Source organism: Suricata suricatta, chromosome 12 (assembly GCF_006229205.1).
Source record: "Suricata suricatta isolate VVHF042 chromosome 12, meerkat_22Aug2017_6uvM2_HiC, whole genome shotgun sequence".
In the NCBI taxonomy this organism is placed as follows: Eukaryota; Metazoa; Chordata; class Mammalia; order Carnivora; family Herpestidae; genus Suricata; species Suricata suricatta.
This window is the reverse complement of record NC_043711.1, coordinates 49,178,726-49,194,076: the sequence shown is the minus strand read 5'-3', so window position 1 is coordinate 49,194,076 and position 15,351 is coordinate 49,178,726. Positions and strand designations below refer to the sequence as shown.

General features: G+C 41.1%; 1 pseudogene; it reads right to left on the bottom strand.

Annotated features, from left to right (window-relative positions):
* Positions 1 to 14,513, bottom strand: part of LOC115274465 — a 33,235-nt pseudogene extending 18,722 nt beyond the window's left edge.
* Positions 14,514 to 15,351: the final 838 nt, after the last annotated feature.

The window sequence follows — 15,351 nt, the reverse complement described above, 5'->3', positions numbered from 1 at the left end:
GAGGGACGCAAAACTTGAGAGACTATTGAATACTGAAAATGAACTGAGGGCTGAAGAGGGAGGGGGGAAAAGAGGTGGAGGTGATGGAGGAGGGCACTTGTGGGGAAGAGCACTGGGTGTTGTATGGAAATTAATTTGACAATAAATTACTTTTAAAAAAGTGATTTCCCAGTCTACTAGTGATCTCTTTCCCACTCTCCTTCCCTGGGAATACTGATTCAACAGGTTTGGGATGGGACTTGGAAATATGCAGGTTTTGATATATGAACCAGATAGTTCTGATGCAGGTGGAATTTGGCCACGCTGTGAGAAATGCAGCTTAAAAGGGAAAGGAGTAGAATCCTGAGATGTTGATATATGAAATATCTTACGTGTCTTACGGTCCAAATTTGGAAGCACTTCCATTACCTACTAGATGAAGTTTAAATGTTGAATGATATTCAAGGCCCTTCATTGGCTAATCCCTACTGAAGTTTTCAGGTATATATCCAGATGCAGTCTCCTTGCCTTTCCTCACTTCTTTTCCACACAATCAGCATTAGAGCATTCATCATTTATACACCAAATGTTTTTATGTGCACTTTCATTTCTTGCAGTTTGGAGGAACTATGTTTACTGGTCCTCCTGCTGGAAACAGCTAAGTGTGCTGGATAATACATCAAGCCATTTAAAAAATGTGTTCAGGGGCACCTGGGTGGCTCAGTTGGTTAAGTGTCCACCTTTGGCTTAGGTCATGATTTCATAGTTCATGGGTTTGAGCTCCACATCATCCTCTGTGCTCATGGCTCAGAGCCTGGAGCCTGCTTTGGATTCTGTGTCTCCCTCCCTCTCTGCCCCTTTCCACTTGCACTCTGCCCTGACCTCTCTCAAATATAAATAAATATTAAAAAAATTGTTAAAAATGTGTTCATAATCCAGCAAGTTATTAAGGGATCCTCAAAGGTCAAAAACTAAGAAATGTAAATAGTTTTCAAAGCTGGTTTTTGCTTCATAGATGCTGAACTAGGTGATTTTTGAGCTTTTGTTTTTTTATGGCTTTAGTCATGGAAGAGAGGAGATGAAACCTAGAACCTGCCCAAAGTAAAGGTCTAATAGGAGCCCTCCTATAAAATCGGGACCTCAACTGGCCATAGCTCAGTGTTAAGGTGATTTAGTGCAGGGTAATTTGGAAAAAAACCTGTCATAGGAGGGAAAAACAATTGCTTGTGTTGAACAATGGGACTGGGTAGAGGGTAAAAAAAAAAATTCTTCCCTGACAATTTGTAACCACACATCAACCCTTTGGAGGATCTGTAACACAAATTCAAATCACCCAAGTGATGCTAGATTGGTAGTGCCCTTGAAGTGCCTACCAGAACCCAGTGTACATCCCCTTAGAGGAACTTGCCTTCTCTAGGCCCTCAGGAAATCTTCATGAGAATTTTCTAAGAGATTTCAGCTCCTACTCAAAAATGATAAAATACATTAAGGAAACCAAGGAAACATGAGTACTGAGCCAGCAGAAACAACAGACAGACAGCAGAATCAGACCCACAAAGGATACAGATAGTGGAATTATCATTCACAGAAGTATTTTAATCTGTTTAAGGAAATAAATAAAATTATGAGTAAATAATCAGACTATAAAACTGACAGAATGTATTTGAAAAACATTTTAAGAGATGAAAAATTATGGATTCAACAATTAATTAGACACTGAGGAAAGAATCAGTAACCAAGAAGAGAGCTCTAAAAAATATATTCAGTACACAATACAGAGATACAAAAGGATAGCAAATAGGAAAGAGACATCTAGAGATCTGGAAGACAGAATGAAACAACTTAATAGATGAATAACTGATGTTCCACAAGAAAAGAGAAAGAAACAGAAACATGATATAGAGAAAGATAGAGAGACAATATTTAAGCAGATAATAGCTGGGGTGCCTGGGTGGCTCAGTTGGTAAAGTGTCCGAGTTCAGCTCAGGTCATGATCTCACAGTTTGTGGGTTTGAGCCCTGTGTTGGGCTCTGTGCGGACAGCTCAGAGCCTGGAGCCTGCTTCAGATTCCATGTCTCCCTCTCTTTCTCCTCCTTTCCCCCCACTCATGCTCTGTTTCTCTCTGTCTCAAAAGTCAATAAACAAAAAAATTACCCCCTCCCCCCAAAACAGATAATAGCTAAAGATGTTTCAGGATTGGCAGAAGACACCTGCCCACACATTCAGGGAGCTCAATGAATCTCAAGTGAGGTAAAAAGAAATCCAGAGTACACTTACCTTGATGAGCACTGAGTAATGTACAGAATTGTTGAATCATTCCATCATACACCTGAACCTAATATAACAATGCATGTTAATTATACTTTATATAAAACATAATGTGGGAAAAAAGCTAAGAAGAAATTTGTACTTGCACACATCATAAATGACACTGTAGATCACCAAAGAAGATCTTAGAGCAATCAGAGGGAAGACAGATTACACTGAAAGAATGGCAATTATCTTGACAGTTGTCCTCTCAACAGCAATCAAAGAAACCACTGAAATATCTAAAATGTGTTGAGAAAATAACTATAAACCTAGGATTATATATCCAGCAAAAATATTTTTTAAAGAGGAGGAAATAAAGACATCTGTAGATAAAATCTGAGAGAATTCATCACCAGCAGACTCTCACTAAAGGAAATTAAAAAAATTTTTTTCAATTTTTAATTACTTTTGAGAGACAGAGCATGAGTGGGTGAGGGACAGAGGGAGAGGAAGACACAGAATCTGAAGCAAGCTCTGGGCTCTGAGCTGTCAGCACAGAGCCCAATGCAGGGCTTGAACCTACAAACTGTAAGACCTGAGCCAAAGTTGGATGCACCCCAGGAAATTCTAAAGAATATGCTTTAGGCAGAAGGAAGGTCTGAGACACAAGAAAGAATGAAAAGTGAAGAAAGTGCTAAATACGTGGATAGATTAAAAAAATTTTGATTCTATAACAATGTGTTTGTTGTTAGGTTAAAAAAACAAAAATAAAATGTATGATACAAGTGGTGCAAAATTTGAGAGAGGAGGTGACTAATTGAACAGTTAAAATCCTTATTTTTTGCAGGGAGAGAAGGACTAAGATACTGATCAGTTGTGGATTTTGACAAGCATCCATGTAACCTTTCTAAGGTAGTCACTTAAAGAAGAGAAATGGAATGAACTCCACCTCTTTCCTGTACAGTCTGTGCTTCTAAAACTAGTGGATTCCTATGTCTTACTTGGCTCTATACTTCTGGACAGTGGCATACAGGTTGGGAGCAGTGGGGATGATCTGCCCATTAGGGTAGGAGTGTTTTATCACTGGCATTATTTGGAATTCCTCTCACACATGGCATTATTTGGAAATGCCAATATATGATAATAACAGCGCATACCAACTTTTAGTGGGTTTTATTATTTAAAATTTTCACTTCCCGAACTCTGTCGTAACCCACGCTCAGGGTCGCGTTACTTTACTGAGCCCCGACAATTGTCGTAACCGATGGCCAGGGCACTCATCCGGTACCTGTTTCCTCCCCGACCAGCAGGGCGGAGAATCGTCGAGGGTCCTTCTCCTGAGGGAGGGAGAGAAAAAGGGGGCAGGAGAGGGAGACCCAAAGAGTAAGGAGGGAACTCACGGTTCTCCCATCAGGCGAAAAAGAGCGTTTATTCAAAGAACTGTTCTTTATATAGTCTTCAGGGGGGGAAGACAAGGCAAGCTGACCTAGGCAGGCTACAGAGTCGAATGCATATCAAAGAAGCGCCCCGACTTTGCCTCAGCAATCTTGGGGGATGGAGAACTAACACTGAATACGGTTTTGATCTTTTGTGTGCCTTGGTCACTCACGTCTAGCTCAGCAAGACAGTTGCCAAAAGTTATTTTGACCAGGAAATGGCAATCTCCAGCCTCCAGATGCAAATCTTGTTTACTGGCTCACTCAACAGAGTGATAATCCTTGCCTGAGGCAGACAGAAAACTTGGCGGCCCGGCCCCGACAGCTCCTCCCTTTAAAACTGATTTTTAAAAAGCTCCTATTAGGCAAGGAATGGACCGTGCCTGGCTTGGGTTGGAGGCCTGCCAAACCTTCTTTCCCGTCATGGGCAAACTCAGAAGCATATGTTGGAGCGCCTGGCTTGGGTTGATAGGATGGTAAGGCCTCTCTTAGACAGAAAACTTGGCGGGCCCCGACAGAACTCCATGCCACTGTTCCTAGGTTTTCATTGATAATCTCCACAAGAAGTGATTATTCAATTGGCTTTGCTGCTTTTCCATTTCCATCTCCATCTCCTCTCCTTCTTTTTAAATAAGCTCTATGCCCCCAATGTGGAGCATGACCCATAACCCTGAGGTCAAGTGTCCAATGCTCTTCTGACTGAGCCAGCCAGGTACCCCTGTTCATTCTTCCTTAGATCATTTCCTTGATCAACTACATATCTTAGGGCGGCGGTTCTAAAGTGTGGTCTACAGACCCTTAGGAGTCCCCAAGACCTTGTCAGGGGGTCCTCAAGGTTAAAATTATTTACTAATATAAGAGTATTAGATGAATACTAAGATTATTATTTGCCATTTCACCATGTTGACATTTGTACTAATGGAGTAAAACCAACAGTAGCTAAACTTGCTGACACCTTAGCAGAAATAAGGCAGTGGCACCAAAGTTTACTAGAGTTACTTGTGTTGCATACCAAAGTAGGATGATTGTCTCATAGAGTGTATTTGTGCTGAGTTGTGAGCAGAACTAGCTGCTCTTTTCCAAAAAACAGCATTTTTACTTTAAAGAATGGGTGACAGAAGACCATAGGGAAGATTTGAACTTCATAGGAAAACTGCGTGGTTTCTAGCACATGCCTAGCTGAGTATGATTCTATGGAGCTATTTTACAACCCTGTAAGTTGTAGATAATTGATAACAATGCAAAAGAGTTCTTGTCTATAGATATGCAAATGAATCCTGCCTCATGAGGGACACCATTTCCCCTCTATGAAAAAGCCAGTTTTGTGCCATTTGCACATTCATTTCAACATGTTTTTATTCATTATAAATTTGTGCTTCTCTGACTTATTCTTTGACTTGGTTAAAACATCTATCTGGTTCTTTCATTATGAGTTAAATGAAATCTTTAATATATTTTATATTTAATCATTTCATATTTGTAAAAGTATGGTTTTTACCTTTTTTAAAAAAATCACTTAACAAAAACTGTAGTTACTCCAGCTTGGGTATGTGGTAGAAAATTTCTCAAAAAGAATTGAAATGAGCCTATGAAGGAAAACACTGATAGTATTTGTTACCAAAGATCAAATTCAAGCCTTGAAGTGAGAATCAGAATATCTGTCACTATGAACTTGACAGCTTCCTGATACTTAAAGACTTATGAGATTACTGGTGATGTTAATGAATGTGATCTTATATAGTGAAAGTGAAACATTTGGAAAATCTGTGTAACTCAGCCAATATTTTCCAAATGACCAACGCATGATGTTAAAAAATAATGCATAAGTTTGGGGTGTCTGGGTGGCTGAATTGGTTAAGTGTTTGACTTTCTTTGGCTCAGGTCATGATCCAATGGTTTGTGAGTTTGAGCCCCGCATTGGGCTCTCTGCTCTCAGAGCAGAACCTGCTTTCCATCATCTGTCCCCATCTCTCTGCCCCTCTCTTCCTTTCACTCTCTCTCTCTGTTTCAAAAGTAAATAAACAATAAAAAAATGCATAAGTTAAAAAAATCCACTCAAAGTGCATGATAAGCCAAGAGATTGTAATGTTACAGAGTATGAAAATTTCATTGATGTGGTTTCAGATTCTACCTGTAACTGATCTTTAAGAAACTACCACTTGCTGAGTTTTGAAGTAGTAACAAAGAAGAAAATTCACAATTATCTGAACAGTCTATTTAAGTATTCCTCTCTTTTCTGACTATTTACCTGTCTGAAACTGTATTTTCTTCATATACTTCAGTTCAAACAGTATATCACAATAGAGTATTGCAGAAGCAGATTTGAATAACAGTCTTCTATCAAGCCAGACATTGAAGAGATTTGCATAAATGTAAACAATGCCACTCTTTTCCTTAAGTGTTTTGTTTTGGAAAATAGTTCATTTCGTTAAAATTTTTTTCAATGTTTATTTATTTTTGAGAAATAGAGAGAGAGTGTGAACAGGGAGAGAGGCAGTGAGAGAGGGGGACACAGAATCTGAAGCAGGTTCCAGGCTCTGAGCTGTCAGCACAGCTGACATAAAATGAAAACTCTTTGGGAATCCCCAATAAGTTTTAAGTGTAGAAAAGGCTCCTAAAACAAACTGTTTGAGAACCACTGTCTTAAAGAAGACTGTTACATTTGAACTGGTTAAATGGTCAGTTTGTGGGGCACCTGGGTGACTCAGTTGGTTAAGTGTCCGACTTCGGCTCAGGTCGTGATATCGCGGTTTGTGAGTTCGAACCCCATCGGGCTCTGTGCTGACAGCTCGGAGCCTGGAGTCTGCTTAGGATTCTGTGTCTCCTCTTCTGTCTGCCCCTCCCCTGCTTGTACTCTGTCTCTCTCTGTCTCTCAATAAACAAACATTAAAAAAATAATAAATGGTCAGTTTGTGTCCAAAGAAGATGGGATATGGAAAGAAGTGGGACTGTGGATTGAGGTGAATGGATTTTTTCTTGCATTGTGCACAAGTGTTCTGGAGGAGTAATTGGTTTAGTTCTGGCTTTGCCATTAATAACAGCAATTATTTTGGGGGCACATATTATGTGCTGCATACATGGATTACTTCAGTTCTTTTTTAAGGTTTATTTTATCTCATTTTGAGAGAAAGAGCGAGTGGGGAAGGGGCAGAGAGAAAGAGGGAGATAGAGAGTCCCAAGCAGGTTCCACAATGTCAGCATGGAGCTTGATGTGGGGCTCTGTCTCACAAACTGCAAGATTACGACCTGAGCCGAAACCAAGAGTCGGACGCTTAACTGACTGAGCCACCCAGGTGCCCATTTACTTCATTTATTTTTATAACAATCTTAAAAGGTAGGCACTTTTATTATTATCAGCATATGTACTATTCTTAAGTAAATCAGGATCAGTGAAGTTAACCGAGTTGCCTGGAATCTAATAGCCAGGATGCAAACCCCATTCAGTCTGACCTTACAGCCAGTGGCCTTAACCAGGAGTCCATGTCACCTTCTGATTCTCAGTGACCATGGCCAAATCTCCTAAGCTTCCTGGGTCTCATTTTTCCCACCTATGAAATAAATGAGGTTGGACAGAGCTTTACCAACCATGGACTACGTCCTCAACCCTGTGTAAGACATACAGCACATTCTCTTGTTTTCAGGAGTCTCCCAGGCTGGGTGAGCCCTGGCATCTGGTCCAAATGTCTGATTCTGTAATTTTCAGAGCTCATATTCTTTGTGCCATTACCATCAGTCCCGAGGTTTGAATGGCTTTGTGGTTGGAAGTGAAGAAGCCCAAGCAGAGGATGAAGACGCTGCCAGCTCATTAGTGTGGAGAGGCAAGATATTAATCCAGTAGTCAATTCATCTTGCCACTGAATCCTAGAGGCCTGAAACCAGAAACTCAAGCATGAACCTTCCACTGTCGGAGGATTTTATCCCCCTCCCTCCAATTCAGGAATTGCTTTCAGCCAACATTACCTCTGCTTTCTGAGCACAAGCCAGGCTATTGTGCTGGAAATAATCTGTGTTAGTCTTACTGGAGTGGCTTGTGTTGCCATAGTTACTGTTTGGGTTTTGTGCACCTAAAATTTCAAGTATTTATCAGGCAAAAAGAGTTTGCTGATTTTTTTCTCTTTGGAAAATGGAATTGGAGAGAAAGATTTTATATCCTATTAAATGTCTGTTCTGGGTGGGCACTGTCATACCCGCCATTGCAGAGTAATGGTGAACTCTCCAGTGGTGAAAAGTGGGTCTGGCCACAGCCTTGAAAAATGGAGTTATCAGCATCCTGCTGAGGACCCACAGTCACTGCCTGGTGATGGATGGAAAGGCAGATTGTCATTGCTGATTGCACAGCTCAGGAAATTGCACAAGGCAGCTGGTTATTTATGACAGAGCAACACGGAGCTCCTTAGTAGGGTTTCACAGTTGCAACCACTCTAAATGGTTGCCTGCCACACAGTGCTGAGGCTGGGTCGGAAGTTTGCCTGGAGATGGGAAGTGGGGTGGGCACCAACTAGTGTGGGCAGAGAGCAAACTTGGCCCCTATGCACACGTGAGCAAATAGAAGTGCAACATAGGAAAACTCTGGTTTTGCAGCCGTGATGTCTGTTTGTACTACTGCCTGTCTGCCTGTCTGGTTTGCAGACTCTGTGTCAGCCCACAGTTGAGCCCAGAAATAGTCCCTTTTGCCTGGTCGCCATGAGCCAGACTGGTCTTTATGTGGCTGTCTCCTAGGAACCCAAAGCTATGCCACATGGCTGGAAGCTGTGTTTACAGGCTTTTCATCTGTCTTCCTTAACTTGTGGTTGCTATGGTTTTCTTTGCCTGCTGGGCCTGGCCTTTTTAGGGGGACAAGCTGTCCACTCAACCAAAAGCCAGACCCACAGTTTCACCAGCATTGGCTTCTTGGCTGCAGTCCCGACCATATCTTGTTACCTGCCTATTCTGAGCCCTAAACTCTGCCCCTTGTGGGCTGACTTTGACTTTTGCCCTAGCACCAGTCCAGCATGGGATCCAACACCTTACTACCCATCCTGAGACCTTCTGCATTTGCCTCGGTCAGGGTGCTCATTTTACTTCTCATTGGGCTAACAGTAGCTCAGAATTTACTTTGCAGAGCCCTGGCCTCCTCTATAATCACCACAATTACCTACTTATTTGCAGGGCTTATTTCAGCCTGGAGACAACTCCACCATGTGACCATCACATCCTCTATTATGGACATCTATTGCTGCTGGCCTGGCATCCATTGCCCAATTTTCAGGTAATAGCATTTTGTCTTTTGGAGAATCAGTCCTCCGCACCATTCTCACCTTGTTTTTTTTTTAATTAATTAAAAAATTTTTTAACGTTTTATTTATTTTTGAGAGACAGAGCATGAATGGGGGAGGGGCAGAAAGAAGGAGTCACAGAATCTGAAGCAATCTCCAGGCTCTGAATTGTCAGCACAGAGCCTGTCGTGGGGCTTGAACCACTGAACCATGAGATCATGGCCTGAGCTGAAGTCGGATGCTTAACCAACTGAGCCACCCAGGTGCCCCTCACCTTATAGTTTTCTAACGGGGTTTATCTCACTCTTCTTACTCCAGAGTATGATCAATCAGAATATTATTATCTCTCAGCTTCAGTATTGGTCTGGGGACAGACTCTAAGCCAGGTCAATGAGAATTAATTCTGGAACTTTGAGAGTAAAGAAGTTTTCTGCTCTGTGGTTGTTTAGGGGGCTGCATGTAATCCTGATGTATTGGTGGCGGTGGGGGTGGCTATCATTTAAGAATGATACAATGCATAGGAGAACAGTTAAGAGTTTAAGAAAGAGCCTGTGACTTGGCAACATTGTTTGCATGCCTAAACTCTAGTTGGAATACTTCGAATCAGAATCAACTCCCTTTTTGTTCACATGCCTGTTGAGCACAATTTTCTATCAGTTGCAACTGAGAGTCTGATAAATTCTCATTCATGAGGACACTGAGGCTCAGAGAAGTGAAATGACCTACCCAGAATACCCAGATACTATGATTTGACCCCATTTATTTTGGATTCAAAGGCTATCTCTCTTCCATTATCCCACACTGACTTTGGAACAGTAATCTTCGATTTGTGGTGCCACAATACGGAGAGTACTTTCACATGGTTTACACTGCTTACTAATTTACTGCTCTCTCACATGTGCTCCCCACACAGGACTGTTGTTGTTATTGTTAAAAACACTGTATTATCCTTCCCATTTTTCAGATGAGGGCATTGAGGATTTCCTGCATGTGTACTGCAAGGTGGAGCTGCTTATTTTAAATCTGGTTTAAGACTCATTTCATTTCCCTTCATTACTTCCTGAACATGCCACAAAAAGTAATTGCCCCAGCTGGTGGCCTCTAGCCCCTTACTCTTCCTCAAGAAGACTTGACCACTCCATACCTTGGAGGTAGTTGCCTTTGGAGGAGGCCTGGCATCATGGAAAGGGCATGGGGTCTGGGGGTCAAAGAGACCAAGTTTAGATCTTATTTCCATTACTTACTGGCTCTGTAACCATGGGTGAATTACCTTATCAGAACTTTAGTTTCCTTTTCTCTAAAACCTATGAGGCAGGCAGAATAGTACTCACCTTGCAAGATTTTTGTGAGGATTAAATGAAATCAATGCATGTGAGCAGTAATCACAATAATATCAACAGTGAACACGAATTGAGCATTTACTATATTATTTACAATTATTATCACTATATACTATATGAGAAAACCTAGGAACAGAGAGATCAACTGACTCATCCAAGGCCACATATCTTGTGAGTGGCAGAAGAATATTCAACCCAGTCATGCTGGTTAAGAGCCCTTAATCATACACCTGAAACAGTCAGTGTTTAAATAACAGGAGACTCTTTCTTCATCCCACTCCCATTTATCAGCATCTAGTTGTTGGTACTGAAGCAGTGAAACTAGGGTGGAAGAGGGCCATGTCCAGGTGGCATAGATCAGAGTGGGGCTGGAAGCACTATTGGGGAGGTAATGATAGACAAAGCACTCACATGGACCAGAAACCAGAAAGACAGATGGAACCTGGATGCCAATGAAGGAGGGCCCAGCAAGACAGATAGGCCCAGGAATTAGAGACCTACAGGACCAGAGAAGACAGGGCCAGTGATACCTTAGTGACCCAGACGGCTCTGTATCTCAGACTCAGAGCTTTGTTGTGGTCTCTGTTAAGCTAGGGGCTCACTAAGTAGTGGTTGACCAGGGCCCAGCAGGAGAAAGGGGTAGGATTAGGGAATACTGCAGCTTCTGGCAGGTGTCTTCACACTGACTAAAGCTTGATGGTGATAATCTTCATTCATTCATTCATTCAATAGATCTTTGTAACCCAATGGAGAAAAGTCTTATTTTCTTAGTAGATTCTTCTCTCTCTTCGTGTCCCCTTCCCTGATCCAGAAAACCCATGTAGGGAGGGTGAACACTTTGATCAGCTGCTTGCAGTGGGGTGAAGTTGAGCTCCTAAGCATTAGGCTTAAAGAACAATAGATAGGTGGTTCTGCTCCATTAACCAACCACCAGGCTCTTATTTTGTCTGAGTGGGTTGGCATGGTAAGGCTGAGAACTGAATAGTTTTGGGACCACAGAGCATATTTTTTAGAGGTTGGATTAAAGGAAGACAAAAAGAAGGAAGGGAAATGAAGTAGCAGCAGGGAGAAGACTGAGGAAAAAGAAGAGAAATATTTAAAGGAGTTTTATGAAGTCTTGCCATATTGTGTGCAATATAAACTTTCCTGCCTTCCCAAGAATTCTTCAGTAAAGTAGGCATTCCTTATTAGTATGTTGTGGAGTTTAATCTCTTTTAAGAATGCATTGAATTGCTGAGTCCCAGTTCAAGGTGGCCAGGTGATGAGCAAAAGTTGCCTACTAGCATCTTGACATTTGGGTCACATAGTTTTGGTGGCACCTACTATGTATCAGAAACAATGCCAGGCACCAAGGTTACAAAGACAGCTAGACATGGCCTCAGCTCTTAAGGAATGTACAGCCTTTTGGTGGAATGTGTATGGAATTAGATTACAGTGGAAGACCTTTAATCTGTGATACTGAACATCATAATTGTTTACAGAGCTGTTAAAAGGATTTTAAAAGTGATCACTCTGCTTAAAGCAGTCATATAGACCAATGGCATAAAGAGCCCAGAAATAAATCCTCACATATATGGTCAAATGATTTTCAACTGGGTTACCAATACCATTCAATGGGGGAAAGGATAGTCCTTTAAATAGATGGTTTTGGAAAAACTGGGTATTGATATGCAAAAGAATGAAGTTGGGCTCTTACCTTATACCATATCTAAAAAATTACTTCAAAATGGATCAAAGATCTAAATGTAAGAACTAAAACAATAAAACACTTAGAAGAATACATAGGGAAAAAGCTGCATGACATTGGATTTGGTGATGATTTCTTGGATATAACATCAAAAGCATAAGCAACAAAAGGAAACATAGATAAACTGGACTACATCAAAATTTAAAACTTCTGTGCATCAGAGGACACAACAGACAGTCACAAGGCAATGAGTAGAATGGAAGAACATATTTGCAAATCATATATTTGGTGAAGGGTTATATGCAGGAAACATAAAGAACGCCTACAACTCAACAAAAACAAAAACCAAACAACCCAATTAAAAAATGGGCAAAGGACTTGAGTAGATATTTCTTAAGGAATAAAAACAAAGGGCCAATGAGCACATGAAAAGATGCTCAACATCACAGCTCAGTAGAGAAATGAAAATCAGAACCATAATGAGATGCTACGTATGCCCTTTGGGAGGGCTACTCTCAAAAAAGGAAATAACAAGTGTTGGTGAGAATTTGGGGAAATTGAAACCCTCACACACTGTTAGAAATGTAAAATGGTAAAGCCACTGTGGAAAACATTATGGCAGTTACTCAAAAACATAAAAACAGGGGCACCAGCCTGACTCTCTTGGTAGGGCATGGGACTCTTGATCTTGGGGTCATTGAGTTCAAACCCCATGTTGAGTGTAGAGCTTACTTAAAAAAGAACTCCCCCAAAACAGAATTACAGTTTGAATGAGCAATTCCCCTTGTGGTTATATACACCTAAAAATGGAAAGCAGGGACCTGAACAAATATTTATTTATCTAATTTTATTTTTAAATATTGATTTATTTTCTGGGGGAGAGTTCAAATGGGAGAGGGGCAAATAGAGGGGGACAGAGGATCCAAAGTGGGGTCTGCATAGACAGGCTCACAGTAGCAAGCCTGATGTGGAGCTTGAACTCATGAACTACGAGATCATGACCTGAGCTGAAGTTGGATGTTCAACCAGCTGAGCCACCTAGGTGCCCTGAACAAATATTTAAATACAGTCATATTCATAGCAGTATTATTCACAATATCCAAAAAGTGGAAGCAACTCAAATGTCCATCAGTGGATGAAATGGAGAAACAAAATGTGCTATATACATACAGTAGAATATTATTTAGACTTAAACGGGTGAAATTCTGACACATGCTACTACATGGATGAATCTTGAGGACATGCTAGGTGAAATGTACCAGTCAGAAAATGATAAATACTATATGATTCCATTTGTATTAGAGACCTATAGTAATCAAAATCAGAGACAAAGAAAGAAGAAGAGAGATTACCAGGAGCTGGGAAGTTTAATGGGTACAGCGTTTCAGTTTGGGATGATGAAAATACTCTTGAGATAGATGGTAGTGATGGTTGCACAACAATGTGAATGTACTTACTATCACTGAATTGTACATTTAAAAGTGGTTAAGATTTGGGGCACCTGGGTTGCTCAGTCAGTTAAGCATCTGACTTCAGCTCAGGTCATGATCTCAGGGTTTGTGAGTTTGAATTCCGTGTCGGGCCCTGTGCTGACAGCTCAGAGCCTGGAGCCTGCTTCGGATTCTGTGTCTCCCTCTCTCTCTGCCCCTTCCTTGCTCACACTCTGTCTGTCTCTCTGTCTCAAAAAAAAAAATTAAAAAAATTAAAAGTGGTTAACATCGTCTATTTTATGTGTTACCATAATTAATTTTTTTAAATTAAAAAGTAATAATCACTCAGAAATCATACCACCGTAAAGATTGACAACATGTGTTATCTGAGATGGTATGATCCAGTGGATCGTGAACGACTGGTGCGTGGGTAAGGTGACGGCTACCCAGATAAGGCAGATTCTGGTAGACAGTGGCCATGACGTTGCAATGGAGTCATGGCAACAGAATCTCTGACAGTTTTTCAGACATTTATCTGTTTTGGCAAGTAGCAATGACTTTAGTTTGATCATTGTCAAACTAAAGAATTTTTGGCATTAAGATATTCAAACTTAAGAACTATTATAAATCCAGAAGGGAGCAGTTCTCAGACCTTTCATGCAAATGGTCTTCTGTTGTGATTACAGTATGAGAAGTGCTATACAAGATATAGATGTAAATTACCTATTTGTTTACTCATTCTTGAGACATTCCTATAGACTTTATATGTTCCAGGAGACAGGACAAAGGAGTAAGTAAGTTCCTAATTCTTCACTCCATCCTCTGCCATTCTGTGCATCCTTCTTCAGGTGTCATACTTTGGCTGTGTGGTTCCTTTTGCCTTGTTGGCAAGGCTATGGTAATGGAAATCCAGGTCTACAAAATGGTACCAGTTGGGGAAACCAGTTGTTCTCTGAGTTTCTTGGAGATTGTATGCAGGATTATGGGACTACTCTCAGCAACAGCTTCTCTGAGGGAGTGACGGCAGCGGGGCTGTTCTCATGGGAAGCACTGAAGCCAGGAGCATCCGTCAGAGTCGAGTGAGGCAAGGGCTTAGGGTCTTGTACCTCACAGTTATTGGTGCAGGTCCCTGGCATAACCCAGGGCAAGTGACTCTCTTTGGCTGTGATCAAGGTTGGAGGGGATTTGGAGCTGGGTACCCTCAACAGCCAACACTCCTGGGCAGGTGGGGGTTGAGTATCTCAGTCCTGGCGGGAAGTTGGGAATTTGGGTGGCATAGCGCATTCATGGATGCTGCACCAATCTCTTGCTTTTGTCTTCAGGAATATTGGTACAAGAAGTTGGCCATTTCCTGGAAAGGTAGCACAAAATACCAGCATCATGAAGAAGACAGGTATTGAATTTTTGTTCCTTAAAAAATATCTCCTGGGGTGCTTAGGTGGCTCAGTCTGGTAAGTGTCCGACTTCGGTTCAGGTCATGATTTCATGGTTCATGGGTTTGAGCCCATGTGATGCTCTGTGCTGACAGCTCAGAGCCTGGATCCTGTTTCAGATTTTGTGTCTACCTCTCTGTCTGCCTCTCCCCTGCTTGCACTCAGTCTCTCTCTCTCTCTCTCTCTCAAAAATAAACATTAAAAAATATTTTTCTCAAACAATATTATAACAGAAAATGGAAATAAAATTTTATTAGGCTTGCACCTTCTTTTGGCATTGCTTATTTTTACCTGTTGTGCTGTTATTGGTCAGTATTCTTATACATATACCAATTATATATATTATTAATAAGCATCATATATGAGTATATTTATAATATTTGTATTATATGTATATAAAGGATACAAAATTTCCATGATTGCAGTGGTTGTTTATTTATTTTGAAAGATTTTATTTCTAAGTAATCTGTATACCTAATGTAGGGCTTGAACTTACAACGCCAAGGTCAAGAATTGTACTCTCCATCCACTGAGCCAGCCA